The sequence below is a fragment of the Hylobates moloch genome, unplaced genomic scaffold (genome assembly GCF_009828535.3).
Source record: "Hylobates moloch isolate HMO894 unplaced genomic scaffold, HMol_V3 SCAFFOLD_14, whole genome shotgun sequence".
NCBI lineage: Eukaryota > Metazoa > Chordata > Mammalia > Primates > Hylobatidae > Hylobates > Hylobates moloch.
Genome location: NW_026652289.1, coordinates 85,862,884 through 85,888,671, shown reverse-complemented (window position 1 = coordinate 85,888,671; position 25,788 = coordinate 85,862,884). Strand labels below are relative to the sequence as shown.

The window sequence follows — 25,788 nt, the reverse complement described above, 5'->3', positions numbered from 1 at the left end:
CATGTGATTAATGTTGATACATGATTTGATTACAAGAGGCTTCCCAAAATAGATCAAATTATTGCCTAGTTAAAACAATCCCCCACTGGCTACAAACATAGTTGCCAGGCACAGTGGCTCATGCCTGTAATCCCAGCACTTTGGGAGGCCAAGGAGGGCAGATCACCTGAGGTCGGGAGTTTGAGACCAGCCTGGCCCACATGGTGAAACCCTGTCTCTACAAAAACACAAAAATTAGCAGTGTGTGGTGGCACGTGCCTGTAATCCCAGCTACTTGGGAGACTGAGGCAGGAGAATCGCTTGAACCCTGGAGGTAGAGGTTGCAGCAAGCTGACATCGTGCCACTGCACTCCAGTATGGGTGACAGAGCAAGACTCAGCCTCTATATATATATATATGTGTGTATATATATATATACATACATACATATATATATATATATATATATTTTTTTTTTTTTTAAACTGCTCCTTGCAGAGCAGGGCTAACTAACCCATAGACAGTGTTCCCACGGTAGCCCAGAGATAAATTTAGAATGAGTGATATTGCTATGGGATCTTCTGGAAACCTCACAGAGATGAGCACTGAAGCCAATGAGAATCAAAATGTCAACGCTGTGTTGTTGAGTTGTAAGTGCAATGAGAACTTTGTTTTCCTTCATAGCTCTCCCCTCAAGAAAGCACAATGCAGCAAACAGCAACAATCCTGATCCAATCTATAGGGTCAGTAGTGATGTCGTCTCCATCATTCCTAATTCTAATGATCTGTGTCAGTCTAGCTAAAGGATTGTCAATTTCACAAATCTCTGCACACACCCAACTTTTGGTTTCATTTTTTTATGTCATCAGTTTTAGCTTAAATCCCTATTGTTTACTTCCTTCTGCTTGCTTTGGATTTCATCTTCTAGTTTAGTCTTTTTCTTGTTTCTTAAGGTGGAAGCTTATGTCATTTATTTACCTTCCCTTTTTTTCTGATAGTTATTTAAAACTATAAATATCCCTCTAAGCATGTCTTTAGTTGCATCAAATTCTATGCAAAATGTTTTCTAGATTCCTTTTATTTTTTAGACAGGGTCTCACTTTGTCGCCCAGGCTGGAATGCAGTGGTGCAATCTTGGTTCAATGCAGCTTCTACCTGCTGGGCTCAAGAGATTCCCCTACCTCAGCCTCCTGAGTAGCTGGGACTACAGGCACACACCACCATGCTCAACTTATTTTTTGTATTTTTTGTAGAGATGGGTTTTTGCCATGTTGCCCAGGTTGGTCTTGAACTCCTGGCCTCAAGTGATGTGCCCACCTAGGCCTCCCAAAGTGCTGGAATTCCAGGTGTAAGCAACCACCCTGGCCTTTCTAGTTTCTTTTAATATATATATTTTTGACCAATGGGCTCTGTAAAGTGTGTTAATTTCCAAATATTTTGTGACCTCCAAATTTATTTCTGTGTTGACTTCTAATTTAATTCCTCTGTGGTCACACAACATACTCTACATGGTTTCAATCTTAAATTTATTGAGTACAGTTTTATAGCCTAACATATACTCTATCCTGGAGAATGCTCCAGGTATGCTTGAAACTAATTTGTATTTCTGCTGTTGGGTGGAGTTTTCTCTATCTATCTGTCTGTCCGTCTGTCTGTCTATCTCAGGTCAAATTGGTTGACAATATTGCTGAAGTATGTTGTAACCTCAATGATGCTCTATCTAATTGACTTATCAGTGATTAAGAAGAGGGTATGAACAAAAGTTTTTTTTGTTGAATTGCCTATTGATCCCCTCAATCATGTTAGTTTTCAGTGTATGTAATTTTGGGCAGTGTTGTTAGTGCTGATATGATTATAATTGTTACATATTCCATATTAACCCTTCTATCATTAAATACTAACCTTCTTCCTCTCTAGCAATACTTTATCTTAAAGTCTCTTTTTTTCTGATGTCAGAATAGCCACTTCTGTTCTCTTCTGGATTCGCTGGACATAGCTTTTTCCATCTTTTTACTTTCAAACTACTTGTATCTTTTGTTCTAAAGTGTCTCTTTTGTAGACAACATATAGTTAGTTGTTCATGTTTAAAAAACAACGGAATTTCCTAATCTCTTAAAAATTTAATATAATTGTCATATGGCTGGGTTTATGTCTGTCATTTTCCTATCTGTTTTCTATATGTCTTATTGGTTCCTCTGTTCATCTTTAACTGCCTTCTTTTGTGTTAAACAGATCTTTTCGGTTATTCTAATTCTTCGGTTGTTCTTTTAATATTTTTTGAATTGTTTTCTTACTGGTGGTCCTAGTGTTTATAAAATACATCTTAAATGATCACAACCTCCCTCAGATTAACAATATATGTGTAACATGGCCTTTTATATGACTTGAAATCAATTTGAGAGAAGCAATTCTACTGCTCAATTAGTCCAGATTTCCAAAAGATACTGAAGCCATCATCAATCCAGGCATGTTTATAAAAGGGACTGTGAGCCTGAGATAGGAGACAGACACTACACACTAACAATTCTGTCACACTTGGACACAATGACACCATGACCACACTAAGTCATAGAGACCAGGATACAGGAACGATGATCCAGCCACATGGCTGACTACCATTATCACTGGAATGTTATAATTCCCTAAGAAGAATACAGTATTCTCTGGACAAAATGCTTACTATGAGAATTCCCACTGGTCTGTGAGCATGAAATGGTATAACTATTTCTGATACTTTGTCATACTTCAAGGGGAATGTTTAAACTCTTTCATATGACATCCACATTTTGGTCTACATGACCTGTGGAAATGGAGTAAAAATATGGGAAGATGAGAAATATACATGTCCATTTGTCAAATATGCATAAGAAAGGAGGCTTCACTATGTATCTGCATATAAAATGTACCAATTTATTACTCTACTAGGATGTCTCTGATATTATTCAAAATATAAATTGTGCAAAAATTCTAGGAGAGGAAAAGAGGACTCAAATAACTCACCAGGTTATTAATGCCTTACAGTGTTTGGTTCAACAGACTTCGTAAAAACAATTCTAAGTTATTTAATAACACAACAAAAATAATCCAGGTTACATGTATTAAAAATTGGATGTTACCCTTGCAGTGCATCGTTTTGATCTTTCCTGGAGAAAGAAGCTGGTGCAAATGACAAAAACAGTACTGCTTTGGTGTGGAGGTAAGAATTCCAAGTGGCAAAATGTTGTCTTCCACCAATATCACTTCCAATCTGTAAAGGGGAAATCAGGGAGTTGAGAAACAAAACATTCCTAATGGAATATTTAGTAACAAGAGGTTGGTTGTAAGGAATTCACCAGAGATGTTCACTGGACCATCCATATGACAAGAACAATACTCGGTACTTGAACCATGACAGTATAATTTTTTCTGAAACATTGGTCTCAAAGTTTCCTCAGCATACCCAACACAACACCATTCATTATGACTAGGCTCTCTCCTTAAATCCATTAGAAACCCACTGAAGAGATATAAGAGTGGCCAGAAAAATTCACATTTTAAAAACTTGGAAATTTAATTATTTCACATCTAGGAATGTTTAATGCAGCATGTAGCTGAAGACAGTACTTCTGTGCACACAAAATCACTCTCTTAGCTGATGAGAAAAACAAAAGACAAAGAAACCGATTAAATCCCAGTGACTGCTTGGCAAGCAAATTATATTGTGAAGATTACATAAGTAATATCTATTTTTCAATTTTCATAACCTTTTTTCACTTACTAGAGAAATGAAAAGCGAAAACCCCAAATCTCCTTGGATTTTGACCATCTCATTGCCCTCAAGAGGGCAAGCATGACTTAGAAGATTATTGCAGCTCCAACAGAAGTGTGAATGGCTCAAGTGTAGGCATAGCTATTTCCCGCATTTTCACAACTCAAGTGCTGATTCCCCAGGGTCTGTTTACTATCAACATATTTATGTTGCCAATCAAGAACTCAAGAGTTGCAATTTCATCTCCAAACTGGGTACCTACAGATCAGTGTCCAATTCTATTTCTCTAGTGCATGTAAGCTGGTTAGTTTTCCAGTACCACAGTCCTTGCTGGGACCACATAGCTGAACAAACTGAACTCTCCTTCCATATAGTTTGCTTAGGTCAGGTAACTGTGCTGGACCTCATGTTAAGAGAAGTTATTATTTAACTCATTGTTTTCCCAGGTTTTTCAACAAGATCAGTTATTAAAGTTATCAGTGACACATGCAAACTTCTAAAAAAGGGGGCACTGTTTGCCTCAGAAACATGAAAGAAAATGAGCACTCTGGAGTACACTGCTCTGGGACACACTGATCCATCCTATTAAGTCATGGAGACCAGCCCCCAACACAGCAATGACCCAGGCTCCATGCTGCCCAGCACAGACAGTGCCTTATAGAGTATTACGTAATCCCTTGGACAGGGCAATATTTTAGTGACAAAATGCTTAGCGACCTGACCTGGCCCTTGAGGGTGGGATGGTAAAATTCATCCCCCTGAGGATAGGATGGAAAAATCATTTCTGATATTTTCTTTCATGTCACATCTCAAGAGAAAGGAATAAAGTTTCATGTGAGGCTAGGTGCCTTGTCTTTGTTGACCTGTGGGAATAGGGCAAACATGTAGAAACATGAGAATGATACAAGCATGTGTCTGCTGGTCCATCAAGCAAAAGAAGGTAGGATTCAGTTTATGTATCTATTAAATTAGCTAATGTACTGCTCTCCTAGGATGTTTCCAGTGTTATTCAACAATAGTCAATGTGTTTGTCTCTAGCTTCCATCAGTCCAAATACTGTCCAACATTTGCTGCCAGACAAATCATATGTGCAACCAGACTAACAGTTTGCTCAAAGTTCCAAGAAGATGTTGGCCCGATGAACATCCCATTCACAACAATGCATAGCATTTCCGTAAATTCAACCACCTCAGGATTACTTTACCTTCAAAGGTGACCCAATGGACTGGGGAGGAAGAAGTCACAAAAAGCCATGATAAGGGAATAAACAAACAATGGTCTAAAAATCATTCGTAGCACTCAACCTGCTTGAGAGTGGGAGCGTGGCAATTTGCAGAAGCTGCACAGAGCTGCACTGTACCTGATTCCACTAAAAGTGATCACAGCAATGCAGGCAGGACACACACAGGTATGGTACTGTCCCGGGACGTGTGACTAGAAGAACTGGGCCGTATGAAGAGAGGGAAAGGCGGCCTCTGAACCCTCTCACCATGAGCTGTTTCCCACCTACTCTCAGCTCTCAGAGTGACGCTCACCAGGTGGTACTGCTGAGGACCCAGTGGCATTTGGGCACCGCATACCCCTTGGTCGCTCCCAACTTTCCTCTGCCACACTGCTGAGAATCAGCCTCTCTGGCACTCTCCACGCTTCATGCCCATAGAAAGATCATCAGCAAGACTGAGAAAGCACAAAAATTCTGGAAAAGAACAGAAGCCTCAGATGACTCACCAGAGTAAGGTTTTATAGCATCTGAATTAACTGACTCCGTAGTATAGCACCCATTAAATTCCTAAATACTTAAAACAGTAATAATCCAGGAAAAAAAGTATCAAAAATTAGATGTCACCTCAGCGTGTTTCGTTGTATTCTTTTTCAGTTGAGGAAGCTGGTAAAAGTGACATATCAGATCTTCATTTCCCAAGCTTTTCAACAAGATCAATTATTACAGTTATCAGTGACAAATGCAAACTTCTAAAAAAGGAGCAATGTTTGCCTCATATCTTCATTGGTGTAAAGGTTAAAAATCCATGCAACTCTAGTATCACATGGAACCTGCAAACCACAGGGGCAATTAGAGAAGTTGAGAAAGAAATCTTCCACATCGAATGTTTCCTGATAAGAAGTTATGAGGAATTATGATACATACTCACTGACAAGGTCTATGTCCAGAAAAAAGTATACTTATTCCACAGAACAGGAGAATGTTTAAAGTCCTTTTTCCAAGACCTGTTCAGGTTAACCCTAAAGTCCACCTAGACATCAATTAACAAGGATCTCCCTTAACATGCATAGGAAAATCCACTGATGAAATATGAAGATTAGCCAATAAAATCCACATAACATTCCAAGGACTGGAAATGTAATCATCTCACAACATCTACTTGAATCACTCAAATGTCTAGAATATTGTTTTATACAGACAGAAAAAAGGTCTGAATTCTTGGGACTGGGTTAGCAAGCAAATTTAAACAAATTAAAATATTCTAATGGTTAGAAATCACTCTTAATTTTCCAGATATTACGTCTGCCTAAAAAAAATTGATAAGATCCACACAATCTTTGGAACTGATGATCTAAGTGACCTTAGTAAACTGCTCTCACTCAAAAGACTGTCACGTCCCAGATAACTGTATGGATGGCTCAAAGGTAGGCACAATCATATCTCATGGCGTCTCACTACATACGTGCTGGTTTTCCAGGTTCTGTTTACTACTAGTGGATGGATGCTACCGGCCAAGCACCAAAGGAATAGCCATTTTATTTAAAAAATACGATATTTATAGATGACTGTCCAATTCATTTCCTCTAACATATGCAGGCAGATTAGCTTTCAAATACCCCAGTCCCTGTGGGCACTGACCATCCACATCCCTCCACGTTTGCCTGTCATATGTGCTGGACTTCATTAGCCCACAAAAGTGGTTTGGTCACTCATTTTTTTCAGATTTCAATGAGATTCTTTTTTTTTTTTTTTTTTTTTTTTTTAAAGTCATCGTCAATCCAGGTACATTTATAAAAGGTACCTTAAGCCTGGGATATGTGGCAGACACTGAGCACACAGCTTTCCATCAGCTTGGTGTACACTGACCCACACTATTCATTCAATTATGGAGACTGGCATCACAGTCAATGACTGGCCAATGGCTGACTAGCATGGCCAGGGTCTCATGGTCATTGGAGTGTCACGATCTCCTAAGAGGAATGCCAGTATTTTCAGGACAAAATGCTTACCATGGGAGAATTCCTACTGATTCTTGAAGATGAGGTGATAGAAGTATTCTCAATACTTTTCTTCATGTCACATCTCAAGAGGATAGAATATTTTATATGAAACCCAGTTCTTGGTTCATGCTGATCTGTGAAAACAGTACAAATATGGGAAGATGGTAAGTATATATGTCCATTTGTCAAACATGCACAAGAAGGGAGGGTTTGTTATGTATATTAATATCAAATATACTAAAATTACTAGGGTGTTTTTGATATTACTGAAAAGCGAGAACGCAAAAAAAAAATTGGAAATAAAGGATAATGAAAGCTTTGGATGATTCACCAGATAATTAATGCCTCACATTGTTATTAACAGATCATTCACAAAACTGATTATCTACTTGACTACAGAAAAAATTACAAAATAAGCCATAAAAAGTAAATTTATTCAAACTTGGATGTTGCCTTTGGAGTGCATCCTTTTGTTCTGCCCCAGGGAATGGAACAGGTAAAAGTGACAAGATCAGCATTTCTTTGGGATAGCAGTGAGAATTCCATGCAATTCCAAAATCACTTCCATTCTGCAAGGCACAGGGGACATTACAGGAGTTTTGAAACAAAACCTTCCCAACTGAATGATTCCTGACAACAGTTTGTAATTAATTAGCCACAGTCACTTGACTATCCACATAACTAAAATATCTGCTTGTTGCTTGGAACAGGGTAAGTATAGAAAATCAATGTTTCCAAGATTTTGGTCTCAAAGGCCAAAGGCCCCCTGAGTATTACTAAAATTAGAATCTCCCTTAAAATATACAAAGATTCAATGAAGGAATATACCTATTAGCCAACAATATCCACCTAAAATCCCCAGAATTAGAACTTTCATTATTTCACATTAAAATGTTTAATGAAACATCTAATTTAATCTATCATCTAATGCTTAGAAAATTGCTCCCTGAGTGACAGGAAAAAGAAAAACAAATGCTCTTCTAATCCTTGAGACTGAGTTAGCAAGCAAATTCCAGCATGTAATAAGATAATCCCATGAATACAACCCACTCTTCAATTTTCACATATTTCTTTTAGTGAAAGAATAAATAACAAGCAAAGACTGATAATTTCTTTCTGACTACATAATATACCTATACATGCTGATACTCACTAAGAATGTTGTGGCATCTACGAAAGAGTGTGAATGACTCGAGTGCTGGCACAGCCATTTCTACAATGTTCACTCCTCTGACACTGGCACCCCAAAGCCTGATTACTAGGTGTTTGAATGCTGCCAGCCATGCACTTAAATCACTGTCACGTAATCCCCAAAGACATATAGGCCTCTGTACAATTCATCTGCTCTAACATATGCGAGTGGGTTCATTTTGGTACCAGTTCCTGACCAAACTGAACACCTTCCACAGGTTTGCCTGGTATGGTCCTGTGCTGGACCTCAGCTCACACAAGTGTCTTGGTCACTCATTTTGTTCAGATTTCCAAGGTTTCCATTTTTTCAAGTCATCATCGATCCAGGCACACTTATAAAAGGGACCTTGAGCCTGAGATATGTGGTAGACACTGAACACTCATCTTTCTGTCAACCTGGGGACTTGCCAACGCACAGTATTCAATTACAAACACCAGCATCACAGCCAGTGACCAGCCTCATGGCTGACAAGCACAGCTAGGGTCTCATTGTCACTGGAGTGTCATGACTCCCTAAGAAGAATGTTGGTGCTTTCAGGACAAAATGCTTACCAATATTAGAATTCCCCCAGCCCTTGAGAATGGGAGGGCAGAATTATTTCCATTACTTTCCTTCATGCCACACCTCAAGTAGAAGGAATAAAACTCTTTTACATGAAATCTAGTTCTTGGTCCACATTAACCTTTGAAAATAGGAAAAAATTATAGAAAAATAAAAAGTGCAAATGTAATTTGCCAACCATGCAAATAGTGTACATATACAACAGGCTTACTATGCACAAGTATACAAAATATAGTAAATTATTTTGCTAGTAGGGTATCCTAATGTTATTTGAAAACAGAGGAAGTATAAAAATACTGGACAAAGGACACAGAAACCTCAGATGACTAACCAGATTATTAGGGCCTCACACCATTTGGATTAACAGACTGCTTGAAAAACCAATTATAATCTTATTTGCTAAAATGAAATAATAGAACTAACCTAGAAAAAATGCACTTACTAAAAATTGCAATATTATCTCTGAAGTGTATTGTTCTCATTGCCAGACAAAGAATCTGGTACATGTGACAAAATCAGCAGGTTGGTGGAGCAGCAGTAGGAATTCCATGCAATTCCAGTATTACCTCCAATATACAAAGCACACTGAGGAAGTAAGAAGTAGACAAATGAAACCCTCATAATTAAAAGAGTTTCATTTGTCAACTTTCTTACTTTCATAATTATTAATGACGAGTTGTAAGAAATAAACCACAGATACTCACTTGCCCATGTGGTACGGGAATAAAAATTATGCTCACTCCCTGGAAATGGGTAGTACTGAAAGTCAGTTTTCTAACACCAAAGGCCTCCCTTCACATCACACAATAAAACTAGGATCTCCCTTTAAACATCTATGAAACCCACTAATAAAAAAAATGAGTATCAGGCAATGAAATCCACATAAAACTCTATGAATTGCAAATTTAATCATTTTACAATTAGAAATGTTTACTATAGCATCTACTAGAATCCCTCAATCAATGTCTAAAAACTTTCTCTTCGAGTGACAGGCACAATTTAAATTCCAATTTTTGTGACAAGGTCAATAAGGAAATTAAAATGTTAAGACTTTCCACAAATAGAAAGTACCCTTCAATTTCCATACATTCTTTTCTTTAATAGATAAAAGCTACTCTTCAATTTCCATATATTTCTTTTACTTAATAGATAAATAATATGTAAACCCTCATAATACCTTTTACACTGTCCACCTAATGAACCTGAGAGACTGACCTCACACACAAGATTATAGCACCTAAAAACATGTATAAAAGACTCTAGGGTAGGCAAAACCATTTCCTACTGTTCCCTCTACTCTTGTGTAGTTCTGTTTACTATTAGAGTATGGACACTGCCAGCCAAACACTGAAAAAAATGCCATATAATCCCCAAAGATGTATGTACACAAACATATATAAATATACACAAACACATACAGACCTCTGTACAATTCATGTGCTGTAATCTATGTGAGTGGGTTTGTTTTCCAATACCACAGGCCACTTTGGTACCAGTTGCTGACCAAACTGAACTCTCTCCATGTGTTTGCCTGGCATGGTCCCTGTGCTGGACCTCAGTTCACAGAACTGGCACAGAAGTGGTTTGGTCATTCGTTTGGCTCAGATTCCAATGACATCCATTTTTAAGTCATCATCCATCCAGGCACATTTATAAAAGGGACTTCGAACCTGAGATATGTGGCAGACACTGAGCACAAAGCTATCTGTCACCAATGACCCACACTATTCAATCATGCAGACCAGCAGCACAGTCAATGACCAGCCCATGGCTGACTGGCATAGCCAGAGTCTCACTGTCATTGGAGTATTCTGATTCCCTAAGAAAAATTGTTGTTATTTTCAGGATAAATGCTTTTTAACATGTGAGAATTCCCATGGGGACTTGTGGGTGGGAGGCAGAATTATTCCCTATACTTTTCCTTCATGTCTCCATATGGGGAAAAAAATAAATTCATTCATATGAAGCCCAGTTTCTTGGTCCACCTCATTCTGTGGGAAGAGATTATATACATGGGAATGAGAAGTATACATGTTCATTTTTCAAACTTAAATAAGACAGGAGGATTTACTATGTAACTATATGTAAAGTATAACAATTTTATTACACTTATAGGATGTTTCTGATGTTAAAGCTGAGAAAAATATAAACTGTTAAAACAAACTGAAGGCTAAGATATCTCATGAGAGTATTGAATGCCTAATACTATTTGTATTAAGTGACTCTTTGCACATCTAATGAAATTCTCAATTACTTAAAAAAATAATAAAAACAACCCACAAAAATGAATTTACTAAAAATTGGATGTTACCTCAGGAGAATATTGTTTTGTTGCCTCCCAGATGAGTTAGCTGGTACATATGACAAAATCAGCGCATCACTGGTTCAGCAGTTAAAGTCCATGGAATTCTGTGACAACCAATCTACAAAGTACATGGGCAATCAGGAAAGTTGTGAAACAACATTTGCCAAATGAAATATTTTGTTACAAGCAGTTATAAGAATTCACTCTAGACATTCATTAGACTCTATGTATGACAAGAATAATTATGCTCACATCTTTGATCAGATTGATCAGATAGAATTTTTTCTATTCTATTCTATTTTTTCTATTCTAGACAGATAAAATATTTTCTATCCATGTCAGTGTTTTCTCAGCACACTGACTTCAAAATTATTTATGGCTAGGATATTTCTTTAAACACAGCGAGCACTGTGTGCACTATTGGCATAGAACCTATGTACATCCTCCTATATGCAGGAAATCATTTCTAGATTACTCATGATACTGAATACAATGTAAATGCTGCATAAATAGTTGTTATACTGTACTGTTTAGGGAATAATGACCAAAGAAAAAGTCTGTACTTGGCTGGGCGTGGTGGCTCATGCTTGTAATCCCAGCACTTTGGGAGGCCGAGGCAGACAGATCACTTAAGGTCAGGAGTTCGAGACCAGCCCAGCCAACATGGGGAAACCCCATCTCTACTAAAAACACAAAAATTAGCCTGGCACAGTGGTGGGCGCCTGTAATCCCACTTATTCGGGAGGCTGAGGTAGGAGAATCACTTGAACCCAGGGGACAGAGGTTGGTAGTGAGCTGAGATAGTGCCACTGCACTCCAGCCTGGGTGACAGAGTGAAACTCTGTCTCAAAAAAAAAAAAAAAAAAAAAGAAAGAAAGAAAGAAAGAAAGAATAAATAAAAAGACTGTACATGTTCAGTACAGATGAAACTATACAATTTTTTGTCAAGTATTTTCAATCCATGGTTAGTTGAATCTGAAGATGCAGGCCCCATGGAGAAGGATAGCAAACTATATATGAAATTGTTTGCTAAATTAATAGAAAAAAACAAGAGAAGAACAAAAGAAACAGTTCAATCTTAGCAGCTGGGTTGGCAACCGATTAAAATATACTTGGAAGATACCACATGAAATTGTTTCACTTTAAGAAAATGAGAAGTAAAACAAAAGAAGACATTTATGCAGCCAACAAACATGAAAAAAGGCTCATCATCACTGGTCATTAGAGAAATGTGTATCAAAACCACAATGAGATACCATCTCATGCCAGTTAGAATGGCAATCATTAAAAAAGGAAACAACAAATGCTGGAGAGGATGTGGAGAAATAGGAACACTGTTACATTGTTGGTGGGAGTGTAAATTAGTTCAACCGTTGTGGAAGACAGTGTGGCAATTCCTCTAGGATCTAGAACTGGAAATACCATTTGATTCAGCAATCCCATTACTGGGTATATACCTAAAGGATTGTAAATCATGCTACTATAAAGACACATGCACACATATGTTTATTGCAGCACTATTCACAATAGCAAAAACTTGGAACCAACCCAAATGTCCATCAATGATAGACTGGATAAAGAAAATGTGGCACATATACACCATGGAATACTATGCAGCCATAAAAAAGGAGTTGTTCATGTCCTTTGCAGGGACATGAATGAAACTGGAAACCATCATTTTCAGCAAACTAACACGAGAACAGAAAACCAAATACCACATGTTCTCACTCATAAGTGGGAGTTGAACAATGAGAACAGATGGACACAGGGAGGGGAACATCACACACCAGGGCCTGTTGGGGGGTCAGGGGCTAGGGGACGGATAGCATTAGCAGAAATACCTAATATGGTATTTGTAGATTGGTATACACCACCATGGCATGTGTATACCAATGTAACAAAACTGCATGTTCTGCACATGTACCGCAAAACTTAAAGTATAATTAAAAAAAAAAAAGAAAATGAGAAGTAAAAACTCATCATATCCTTGGATTTTGACCATCTCATCACCCTCAAAAGGTCAATCAGTAGCTCAGGCAAATGTGAGAACAGACCAAGTATAGGCAGGAACATTTCTCTTGGGTCTCACTGTTCTGCTTCCCAGGCTCTGTTTCTATGGTATATAGATGCCGCCAACCGAACTCTCAGAGTTTCCATTTTACCCTACAATTGAATTTTTATACACAAATGTAAAATTCATTTCCTCTAATAAATGCACTCAAGTGGTTTTCAAATACCCCAGTCCCTGTGGTTGCTTCTAACTGACCAACTAGTTGCAACTCCAGGCAACACATGTTTGACTGGAGTGGTCTCTGTGCTGGACCTCAGCTCACAGAAGTGGTACAGAACTGTTTTGGTCACTCATTTTGTTCAGATTTAAATTAGATCAATCTTTAAGTCATCATCGATCCAGGCACATTTTAAAAAGGAACCTTGAGTCTGAGATATGTGACAGACACTGATCACACAGCTTTCTTTCACCCTGGGACATGCTGACCCACACTATTTAATCATGGAGACCAGCATCACTGTCAATGGTCAGCCCCCTGGCTGACTAGCATAGCCAGGGTCTCATGGTCATTGGAGTGTCATAATCTCTTAACAGGATGTCAGTATTTTAAGGACAAAATGCTTATCATGGGAAAATTCCTACTGGTCCCTAAGGACCAGAAGCAGAATTTTTCCCATTACTTTCCATCATATTACGACACAAGGAAACAATAAACTTAGCCATATAAAATGTAAAATGCAGTTTTAGTCAGCATCAACTTGTGAGATTTTATATATATATATATTTATATATACACATGCACACATTCATTTTTTAAAAATTTGCATAAGACAAAAGGTTTCATTATTAATCAGCATAGAAAATATACTAATTTATAACTCTTGGAAATGTTTTAAATGTTATCCAAAGTACAGAGAAGACAAAAATCTTAAAAATAAAGGAAACTGATGCTTCAGATAGTGCATCAGATTAATAATTCCTAACATTGTCTGTATTAACCTATTGTTGACCAAACCAAATCACTGACAGTTTTATAAATAATAAAAATAAATTTACTAAAAATTGGATACTACCTCAGGAGTGTGTTGTTCTGTTTCCTCCCAAATTAGTCAACTGGTACAAATGACAAAATTAGCCCTTCGCTGGTTCAGTGGTAAAATTCCATGGAATTGTATCTCACCCAATCTACAAAGTATAGAGGAAATTAGGGAAGTCATGAAACAAAATTTGTCAAATGGAATGTTTAGTTACAAGTGAATATTAAAATTCACACTAGACACTCACTGGACTATCCAATGACTGACAAGAAAAATTATTCTTACATCTTTGATAACTATAGAATATAAACTTTTTAAAAAAAAAAATCTGAGACATTAGTCTCAAAGCTTCCCTGCCATCCCCAATCAAAAGCATTTATTACAATTAGGATATCTCTTCAAACACAATGGAAACCTTTGAGGATATATGAATACATATATGTATTCATATATGTAAAAAAGAATTTGTAATATAATCTAAGTTTATTTGAGGCAGCATGTAGTTGAAACCAGCACTCAAATATAAACAGTGGTTTGCTTTTTGATACGAAAAACTAAAATCAAAACAAGTGACACAATCCTAGTGGCTGAATTGGCAAGAAAATTAAAATACACTAGAGTAGTCTACTTAGAGTACCTTTTTTTTTTTTCAATTTCCATGTAATTGTTTCACTTAATTGAAAATAAAAAGTAAGGCCGGGCACAGTGGCTCACGCCTGTAATCCCAACACTTTGGGAGGCTGCAGTGGGTGGATCACCTGAGTTTGGGAGTTCGAGACCAGCTTGGCCAATATGGTGAAACTCCACCTCTACTACAAATACAAAAATTAGCCAGGTGTGGTGGCGGGCACCTGTAATCCCAGCTAATCAGGATGCTGAGGCGGGAGAATCTCTTGAACCCAGGAGGTGGAGGTTGCAGTGAGCCGAGATTATGCCACTGCACTCCAGCCTGGGCAACAGAATGAGACTAAAAAAAAAAAGGAAAATCTCATTATTATCTTTGGATTTGGATGTTGACCCTCCCATTACCCTCAAGAGACTGATCATCGACCAGAAAATTCTGTGAGCTCAAATGTGAATGGCTCAAGAGTAGGTACAATAACGTCCCATGAATCTCACTATGTCCTGGTTCCCCAGGGTCTACCAGCTGTTTCTATAAATGCTGCCAAGCAAGTACAAAGAGAGTTGCTATGTCAAACCACAGCTGGATATTTACAGACCTGAGAACAATTCATTTGCTCTAATATATATGGGTAGGTTAGTTTTCCAATACCCTAGTCCCTATAAACTCCCTCCTCATGTTTGCCTGGCATGGTCCCAGTGCTGGACCTCAGCTCACAGAAGTGGCACAGAAATGATTTGGTCACTCATTTTGTTCAGATTCCGATGAGATCCATTTTTTTATAGTCATCATCGATCCAGGCACATTTATAAAAGGGACCTTGAGTCTGAGATATGTGGCAGACGCTGAGCACATCTGTCACTCTGGGACACACTGACCCACACTATTCAATCATGGAGACCAGGATCACAGTCAATGACCAGCCCATGGCGGACTAGCATAGCCAGAGTCTCACAGTTACCAGAGTGTTATGATTCCCTAAGAGGAAATGTTGGTATTCTCAGGACAAAAGGCTTACCAATATTAGAGTTCCCACTGGCCCTTGAGGATGGGAGGGTAGCATTATTCCCAATACTTTCTTTCCTTCTTGTCTTGCCTCAAAGGGATGAATAAATTCATCCATATGAAACCTAGATCTTGGTCTATGTTGTCCTGTAGGAAGAGAGTATGTATACGAATCTGAGAAGTATACACGGACAATTTTTAGCCTTGCATAAGACAGGATGTTTCACTATTAACATATATGGAATACACACTAACTTGTAACTCCTGTTGGACATTTCATATGTTATTCAAAGTAGAGAAAAGAACAAAATCTTTATAAAAAGGAGATTGATGCCTCAGCTCATCAGAATATTAATGTCTGAAATTGTTAGTATTAACCAATTCTTTGTGAACCTAAATTCTTGATTACTTAAAAGAATAAAAATAACTCACAAAAATAAATTCGCTAAAACTTGAATGTTACCTTAGAAGTGTATTGGTGTGTTTCTTCACAGCTATGTTAGCTGGTACAAATGTCAAAATTAGCACTTCACTGGTTTGGCAATGAAGTTCCATGGAATTCTATCTCACCCAATCTACAGAGTACAGGGGAAATTAGGAAAGTTGTGAAACAAAATTTGCTTAATGGACTATTTTGTTATAAGCAGTTGTAAGAATTCACATTAGACACTCATTGGACCATCTGTATAACAAGAACAATTATGCTCACATCTTTGATCCAAATTGTATGGAAATAATGTTTTCTAAAACATTTGTCCCAAAGTTCCTCCAGCACATACCCTTCAAAATCATTTATTACAACTTTTAATCAATACAGTGGTCACATATGGAGGACATATGAAAGCAGACAATGAAATCCATGTGAAAATCCAAGAATTTGAAATATCACTTCTAAAAATGTTTGCTGCAACATGTAGTTGAAACCAGCACTGAAACATGTATTAAATAGCTTGCTTGGTTGATGGGAAAACAAAAAAGAAACAATTGTTTCAGTCCTAGTGACTGGGTTGGCAATCAAATGAAAATATACTACAAAATTTCATGAGATATTTATATCTTACATGATATAAATAAATCTTATTATTTCATGTTTCATATATTTCATATAAGATATTTATCTTTAATTTCTATGCAATTATTTCACTTAAAAGAAAAGGAGAAGTAAAGACTCATGATGTCTTTGAATGCTGACATCTCTTTGCCATCAAGCAACAAATCATCAACCAGAATATTCTGGGCGCTCACACAAATGTCTGAATGGCTTGTGGGTTCACACAATAATTTCCTGTAAATCCTATAACTCCTGTGCTGGCTCCCCAGTGTCTGGTCACTGTAGTGTACAGATGCTACCAGCCAAGCATTTGAAGAGTCTCCATCTTACCCCCAACCACATATTGGTAGGTAACTGTCCAATAATTTCCTGTACTGTATGTGAGCTGGTTAGTTGTCTAATTCCACAGGCCATTTTAGTACCAGTGCTGACCAAACTGAACACCCTCCATGTGTTTGTCTGGCATGGCCCCTGTGCTGGACCTCAGCTCACAGAAGTGGCACAGAAGTGATTTGGTCACTCATTTTGTTCAGATTCCGATGAGATCCATTTTAAAGTCATCATCGATCCAGGCACATTTATAAAAGGGACCTTGAGCCCGAGATATGTGGCAGACACTGAGCACACAGCTGTCACCTTTGGAGGCACTGACCCACACTAGTCAATCACATGGAGACCAGCATCACAGTCAATGACCAGCCCAGGCTGACTAGCACAGCCAGGGTCACATGGTCACTGCAGTGTCATGATCCCCTAAGAGGAAATGCTGGTATTCTCAGGACAAAATGCTTACCAATATCACATTTTGAGGTTTTGATGTCACACTTTTTCATGATACACTCCATTCTGTCACTTTTTGAGGTTAAAAAAATAACTTTCATATGAAAATCTGTGCTGGTTCTACGATGAACTACAAGAATAGAGAAAAAGTGAGCAAAGATGTGTAACACAGACATTCATTGTTCAAATGGCCTGGGGATCCCCACACTGTAGGCCTTCTCACATTCTTATATTTCATGTAAGTTTCATATATTTCATACAAGATATGTATTCTTTAATTTCCATGCGATTATTTCACTTAAAAGAAAATGAGAAGTAAAAACTCATGATGTCTTTGAATGCTGACACTGGAGAATCCCCTCCCATACTTCATGAGGCTACTGGCTGGTTGACCCAGGTTATCACATATGATTGAGCTGCCTGATGCTCTCTTCATTCCTGTGGTCCAGAGTCTCCTCCCCTTACATAGAGATACCCGGCATCTCAGAGTACAGAAAAACCTTCGCCATCTCAGGAAGTACCAGTCAGCACCAGCTGGAGGCCCAGCAACATCAGATAAACTAAGTGATCAAAACAGCATCCCCTCAGCTCTGATAGCAAGATTGCCTGCGAAAACATGGCCTACAAAAGTAGGACAGGACATTCAAAAATGTGCTCTATATGCCTGTTAAAATAAAACATTTGAATAGATTCAGATTCCCCTAACTTTAAAAGGAAAAAAAATGCAGGATAAACTAAAACATCACCCATCTATCAAGAACGGGAAGAAATCACAATTAGAAGGAAAATCATAAGCAGGATGAGAAAAAACAGTTAACCAAGCCAACCTCAAGATTAACCAAATATTGTGGTTATCTGAAGAAGTTAAAAACAGTCATGGTAAAAATGCTTTAGCAAGTAATTATAAAGCTTCTTGAAAAAAGTAAAAAAGTAGAAATCTCAGAAAGGTAGTAGAAGTTTTTTTTAAAAAAAGAACCAAGTGAAAAAACGGAACTAAAAAATTCAAAAATAATAGAGTAGTGATTAAGTGAATTTAGCATAGAACAATCAAATTTAGCTAATCTGGACAAGAAAGAAAATACTCTGGGGAAAAAAAAAAAAAAAGAACACAGCTTCGTGGACCCGTGTGTGACACGGAGACATGAGGTTGAAAATAATTATAACATTCTATTTTTTTTTTTTTTGAGCCAGAGTCTCTGTCGCCCAGGCTGGAGTACAGTGACGTGATCTTAGCTCACTGCAACCTCCACCTCCCAGGATCAGGGGATTCTCTTGCCTCAGCCTCCTGAGTAACTGGGACTATAGGCGCACAACACCATGCATGGCTAATTTTTGTATTTTTAGTAGAGATGGGGTTTTGCCATGTTGGCCAGGATCATCTTGATCTCCTGACCTCGTGATCTGCCCACCTCGGCCTCCCAAAGTGCTGGGATTACAGGCATGAGCTACTGCACCCAGCCAGCAGTCACGGATTTTATACTGGAAATTAAATCCCATATCTTGCTCACTGAAATCTGCTGAACACAATGGATAAATCAAACCATCACAAGAGTATGTGCAAGACACCTATACAGCTGAAAACAAGAATTTTATCCCCCAAAATACCTGCACACAAAGAAGTACAGTAGGATAGAAGTCCAGGTCTAGATATGAAACACTGCACCCGGAATTATCTGTGGGAGGCAGGGCTGCGCCAATGGTTTACCTTCACCTCTCTGGAAAACACAACCATCCTGGAAATCGAAGCATGTCTTCTACGCTCCATTTTCAGACTCTTTAACAGAACTCATAGAAAAATCTTGAAAAGCTACAGGAAAATAAGCCAACAAACCACAGATAAAGCCAACTAAGTATTATACAAACAATTAGCATAACTAGAAATTGTTCTGGCTTTACCAGTACCATCTTTTGGATTATTCCTCCAGAGATAAAAAAATAAGTGGTTAAATATTTTTTGACTTGAGTGTGACAGAAAATGACATCACTGAATATAGTCACACGAGCACTGACCCCAATTCAAGGTAACACCTGTTACTGACATGCACATTTGGTCCCTTACTAAAATAAGAAGAGGCTATGTTGCAAACCATCTTGGTGTATCTTCTAAAGCCAGAAGAGGCAAAAACCACGAAGATATATTAGAACATCAACAGTACAGGGAAATAACAAGTCTTCTTTCTATGCAACTCCATACTCTCTTACATATGGCATCTGTATCTGCACTGGAAGCATATCAAATCAAAGTCCACATTTAAACAGAAAAGGTGCATGCACAAACAAAAATGAAATGGAGTATTTCTTGTAGGATCCTCCTGGTTCCACTGCTTTTTCTCTTATTCTGACCAGTAGCTGAGTACAGCTGTGCAAGTTAGAAGAGTAATGACAAATAGGAAGAGACATGAACTCCTCTGCCACTGTGTTAATTATTGACATGGTTGGTAAAATGGAAAACAGAGGGGCTCTGCAGAGAGATGCTTAGGGAGCCCACAGCCACAGCCCTCCAAACTGGGGAGTCATCTGTGGCTGCAGAGGCAGCAGCTCCAAGTCCCACCTGCTGAAGTCAGAAATGGAGAAAAAAGAGGGGAAAAAAAAAGAAAAAAGGAAAATCAAGCAGAGCCACTTTCCTCAAACTGGCTGGGGCTCCAGGTGGCCTGTGGTGGCAGCAGTGGCAAAAATCAGTCAGACTCCACCTGGCAAGGCGAAGGGGCAGCAGAAGTGGGAGGCATGGTGAGGAGCCAGGCCAGGCCAGGTACAGGGGGTTCATGCAGGCAGATAGCGTGCTTCACTTGCTTGTGCAGGCATTCACCTTGGAGGGCCAAAAAAAGACCTTTCAGGTTCTCCCTAATGGATATACGCACACTATACTATTTACTATGGTTTATGGCCAGAAGCCTGGCCATCTTGGGTGATATGCCTAGCATTCACTGGGAACATTATATGGATAATATTCCACTAAATTCCACAAATTTAAGCCTTCTGAAGAAACTGACTTCCTCTAAGGGATGAAGGAACGCAGAGCTAGGACAAGTCAAACCTGGCCATGCAGAGACAGGCTACCAGCTAACTCTGCCTGTGCCACCTGCACATTCACCTGCTCCTGCATAGAGCTGTGTGCTACCCTGCTCTCAGAGATAAATCCTTCGCACAAGGAATCTCCTGTGCACAGGAGGCTGCACTCCCCTGTGACTCCCTTTGCCCAAAGGGGACCCCATCCTAAGCCTGGACAAACCCCTCAATGTAACCTGCGTCAACAAATGGAAGTTTTCCCTATCTACCCGCTGTTGGAGCAACGTGCTGGACCTCAGTTCAACGAAGATGACGGTATAAAGTTTTCACTCATTTTGTTCAGCTTTCCAAGGAATGCATGTATAAAAGTCATCATCGATCCATGCACAGTCTTTGTACCTACAAAGACGGAATATCAGAAGATTTTGGAAAATGGACATTTACCATCCTGAGGGATCCACCAGCACCTGAAGAAGCCCACGTCACATGTGCCGCACATGCCCAGGGGCTCCCCACCATCTCCAGGAATCTCCCAAGACAAAGATGATCCATCACAGCCTCTGGCCTTCTTCCATGCCAGACCACCTAGGAATTAGAGGCAAAACAGGTGTGCTTGAGAAAGGCAAGCAGGTACACAGGTCTCAAGGGCCATGCCATTCATTCCGTTGTGGTGCATCCTGTAACAGAAGGAACCAGAGGCACTATAATTCGTGGGTGTGGTCTGGTTTAGTAACACCTAAGTTTTGCTGACAGGCATGAGTGACAAGATACAAACAAACCCACTGCTTCATGCAGTTAAAAATAACTACAAACTTCTGTAGGTCTGCAATGCTTGTAACTAAGGTCTGGTATTCCAAGAACCATTGCCAGTGATCAAGGAACATACTTTAAAGGCTCACTAATCCAAGATTGGGCAGAAATGTAGAATATGACCTGGCAATTTCATCTGTGCTACAAACCACAGAAAGCAGAATTTATAGAGAAGAAAATGGTATGTTAAAGAAACAAATTAAACTCTTGAGAGAAATCCTTGCACTTAAAACCTGAATGATGGTTCCATGGAAGCTACACATGGCAGGAATGAGGCCCCCTATGTAAGAGAAAAGTTGGCCTGTGAATGTCTGCTGGACATAAAGAGTCCAGTGGGAGCCTTGTGGATGTAGAAAATTATCCAACACTGCCTTGATATTGGACACAAGTCCACATGGGATACCCTAATTTTGTGCTCTCCCTGTCGCACAACCCCTGGGCAGTGAATCCTGCAATAAGATTTAGGAAGAAAACTGCCTTTGACCTTAGGCAGGAGGTCAACACTGCCCAAAACTGACCTCTAACATACTTCTTGTTAAAGGGCCCCAAGAGAGGTATCCACAATGACCAGACAGTGCCCCCAAAACAATAGAAATTCCAGTAGCACTAGGATAGCAGAATGACCCAGACTTAGCACTGCAGGGAGTATGAGTACAACCACAAGGACATAAAATATCTAAAAAAGACCTCCTGAAAAAGTTTCCAGATCACTGAGATTATTGCAGAAAGAGACTGATACCAGACTTCATACATAGGAGAGAATAGGGTCACTTACGTAAACCAATATATTTTGGTTTTGCTGCTGTTCACTTGAGCTACCATCCACACTGCTGTTACATCACCACACTTAATGTTGGGATAACCACAACATTTTTTTTTTTCTGATATCAACCCGATATACTCCAATAAAATGTTCACGGGAGAAAAACATGTAACTGGGGATGGAACAAAGACTGTCAGGAAACAAAAGCAATCTGCTGAAAGTCCCTCACATGTAGACATCAGATCATATTCCATTCCAAGCACCCCAAGGCCAACATGGCATTTGTGATGTGTAGTACACACCATGCAAAACAGACTCGAAAATGTGGCAGACCATCCCCATCTTAGGGTACCAAGTCAACACATGTATGGTGCTTTCTCATTCCCACCTGGAGTATCCATCACCAGCCATGGGATTTCAGTTTCTCCCTGGGGACACACAAATCATAAATGGAGCCAATCTACAGGGTACTCTCCAGAAAGAAAATAAGCATCACCAACTTCCTGACAACTGACTTCTACTGCTGCTACGAAAACACCATGGGCACTAAAAAGTCCTCAGCCATGAAAAAAAAAATGAGCCAAAGAACAACAAAGGTGTGGCCTTGGGCTCTCTTCCCAACCACAAGGAGCTATCTACCTCTGGGGGACAAGGGAACCCAGAGCCAGCACTCAAGGACAAACCTGGCCACACAGAGGTGGGTTACAGGCTAACTCCTCTGTGCCACCTGCACATCCACCTAGTCCTGCAGACATTGTGCATGCTACCCCAGCCTCACAGAGAGAAGTCCTTCACACAAGGAATCTCCTCTGCACAGGAGCACCTACTGCCCTGTGACTCCCTTTGATCCAAAGTGGATCCCATCCTAAGCCTGGATGGATGGCTTAGTGCAACCCACATCAACAAACGAAGTTGTCTCTCTCTCTCTAGCCCCAGTTGGAGCCATGTGCTGGACCTCAGTTTGACGAGGACGACGGTATAGAGTTTTCACTCATTTTGTTCAGCTTTCCAAGGAATGCATGTATGAAAGTCATCATCGATCCATGCACAGTCTTTATCCCTACAAAGAAGGAACATCAGGGGCTTTTGGAAAATGGACATTTACCAATCTGTGGGATCCACCAGCACCCAACGGAGATCACATTCCACATGTCAAGGGGCTCCCTGCCCTCTCTAGGGATCTCCCAAGATGAAGACTGTCCCTCGTAGCCACTGGCCTTACTTCCATGGCCACAACACCTGGGAAGTGCAGAGGAAAAACGGGTGTGCTTAAGAACGGCAGGCAGGTACACATGTCAAAAGGGCCATTCCTCTTGACTCACTGTGGTATATCCCATATGTGCTTCCCACAGGCTACTCCCCTTTTGGGATGGGTGTATGGGTCTACCCAGGAATGAAGATAGCAGGCATGTGTTAATGTTGAAGGCACCATCAAGCTACAGAGCCCTAAGTGTAAGAACTCTCTCAAAACCACTCATTTGCCACCACTGACTCAAAAGTCCTCCTCTTGGTCATCAGAGAAGACACAGGCCACAGGGATATTTAAATGAGGAGAGTTTTGGGGAAAAACTCTTCCAGTACAAAAGGCAATTTTCCTTCAGTCTTGAAGACTTTTCACCCTGGGCTGCTCGAACACTTTTCAGATTGAGAAAAACGTTCAATAACAACTTAACCTCTACCTCAGCGTCTTCCTCACAGGTGCAGCTCAGGGACCCAGAGGACCACCAGACACACTGAATCCCACATGGCTTCTAAGGCACTGTGGCTGAGAACACCAGACATTTTAAGGCGCTTGCCTTTGAACATGGCCGCGCAGTCCAAAACCTATGCATCACTGCCTGTGGACACTAGCCCTGTCCTACAACAAGATGACTATTTCACAAAGAAGACTCCTGGGAAGAATTAGGAGGAATTAGAAAATAACCTAACATCACAAGCCGCTAAGGTATTTAAGCACAGAGACCTTCCTGGACCACGTTTCTGAGTAGAGATCACCAGGATACGGGAACTCACACTCTTATAATCGGGCATGTTGACTGCATCGAGGTGCCTGAGTGGTTCAGAGGCAAAGTATGCACAACCTACGATGGGTAGAAACCTTGGGCTGATATAAGCTCAAATGCCTAATGGAGACAAGCATCTCACAGAGGGTCCTGAACACAGACCTTCCAAACCAAGTCAGTCTAAGGAGTTGCAGAAGCATGTGGACCCGCAATCACATTCCTGTCCCAGCAGCCCGAGGTCATCATGAAATGAAATGTGGGCCCCCTACAATGTCCAAAAGAGGCCCACAGTCATCACTCCACGACCCACATGGAATATGCTGTACAGTAAATGCACATGCAGACCTCTCCCCTTCCCACTGCCAGGACCCTTCAGGGGCCATGGGACTGGTTTCCTCCTATGGACATACAAGTTCAACATGGATACCCTCTCCAGGCTCCTCTGCAGAAAGCGACTCAGCATCAACATCCTCCTGAGGACTGCCTGCCCTCAATGCTACCTAAACACCATGGGAACTCCCACATCCCCAAATGAGGATGAAAGTGAACCAAAGAAGTGCCCAGGAACAACATTGTGCTATGTCCCCATAGAGAAGTCACTGTCTTCCTCTGGGGAGGGCAGGAGCCAAGGAGTATGAACCAAGGACACACATAGCCGCACAGAGGGAAGTGCTTCAACTAAGCTGTCTCTCAGCCACAGAAGTCCAAAATGCCCAGCTACTCCACTTCACCCAAAGATGATCCCATCCCAAGTGTTGACACAGCCCTTGTCAACAAACGGATGTTGTCCCTCTCTCTAGCCCCTGATGAGCAGTATGCTGGACCTCAGTTCAACGAGGATGACGGTATAGAGTTTTCACTCATTTTGTTCAGCTTTCCAAGGAATGTATATATGGAAGTCATCATCGATCCAGTCTTTGCGCCTGCAAATGAGGAAAATCAGCATGCTTTAGGAAGGAATCACTTACATTCAGAAGGGATCCAACAGCCTCCGAAAGAGCCCACACCCCATGTGTCCTGGGACTTCTGCCATCTCCCAGGATCACATGAGATGACAATCATCCCTTGCTGACGTGAGCCTGCTTTTTATACCAACACCACCGGGGAGGTGCAGAGAAAACATGGACGTGCATCAGAAAGGCAGGCATGTGCACAGGTTCCAAGGGCCATGTCATCCAGCTCCCTGCGATACATCTGCTGTCTGTCTGTCTCTGGCCTCACCTGTTCATAAACACACAAATGCATGGACACAAGGATGCTTGTCTGGGGGCCAGGTGCCTTCAGAATACATCATCCCACTAAAGAGCATGTTTAGCATCCTTCTCAATATCGTTGCTTCAATACCTACAATGATGCTCACAAAAGCCTTGGGACCCTGGGCCGCTAATGAGAAAAGCTTTAACCTATATTGGGTTTAGGATAAGCCAGGGACTCCGTGGGTATCAGAACCAATGAGCAGGAGCTCACTTGTTCATGCAATGTACATGTCCCCCAAACACATGGGATACAACACGGGCACACAGGCACATAGGCTATGCCTGGTGACCAAAACTCTAATGTCCTCAACCAAGGACAAAGTTAGCCAACAAATGACAAAGATGTGGCCTTGTATTCTCCTTCCAACCAGACAGGTCTGTTTCCTTCCAGGGGACCTAGGAACCCAGAACAATGACTCAAGAAGAAATTGGCAACC

General features: G+C 40.2%; 6 non-coding genes and 2 pseudogenes across 6 annotated transcripts; all 8 read right to left on the bottom strand.

Moving 5' to 3' along the window:
* LOC116481986 (small ribosomal subunit protein eS26-like) overlaps positions 1-25,788 on the bottom strand; it is an 88,428-nt pseudogene that overhangs the window by 7,541 nt on the left and 55,099 nt on the right.
* LOC116482777 (small nucleolar RNA SNORD116) lies at positions 8,383-8,465 on the bottom strand (annotated as a pseudogene).
* On the bottom strand, positions 13,327-13,418 carry LOC116482780 (small nucleolar RNA SNORD116). Its single transcript, XR_004252045.1, has one exon. It is a non-coding gene; the product is annotated as a small nucleolar RNA SNORD116 (small nucleolar RNA).
* Positions 15,381-15,475, bottom strand: LOC116482779 (small nucleolar RNA SNORD116). Its single transcript, XR_004252044.1, has one exon. It is a non-coding gene; the product is annotated as a small nucleolar RNA SNORD116 (small nucleolar RNA).
* LOC116482778 (small nucleolar RNA SNORD116) lies at positions 17,212-17,303 on the bottom strand. Its single transcript, XR_004252043.1, has one exon. It is a non-coding gene; the product is annotated as a small nucleolar RNA SNORD116 (small nucleolar RNA).
* Positions 20,810-20,901, bottom strand: LOC116482759 (small nucleolar RNA SNORD116). Its single transcript, XR_004252027.1, has one exon. It is a non-coding gene; the product is annotated as a small nucleolar RNA SNORD116 (small nucleolar RNA).
* Positions 23,044-23,135, bottom strand: LOC116482758 (small nucleolar RNA SNORD116). The gene has a single exon (XR_004252026.1). It is a non-coding gene; the product is annotated as a small nucleolar RNA SNORD116 (small nucleolar RNA).
* On the bottom strand, positions 24,916-25,007 carry LOC116482751 (small nucleolar RNA SNORD116). The gene has a single exon (XR_004252020.1). It is a non-coding gene; the product is annotated as a small nucleolar RNA SNORD116 (small nucleolar RNA).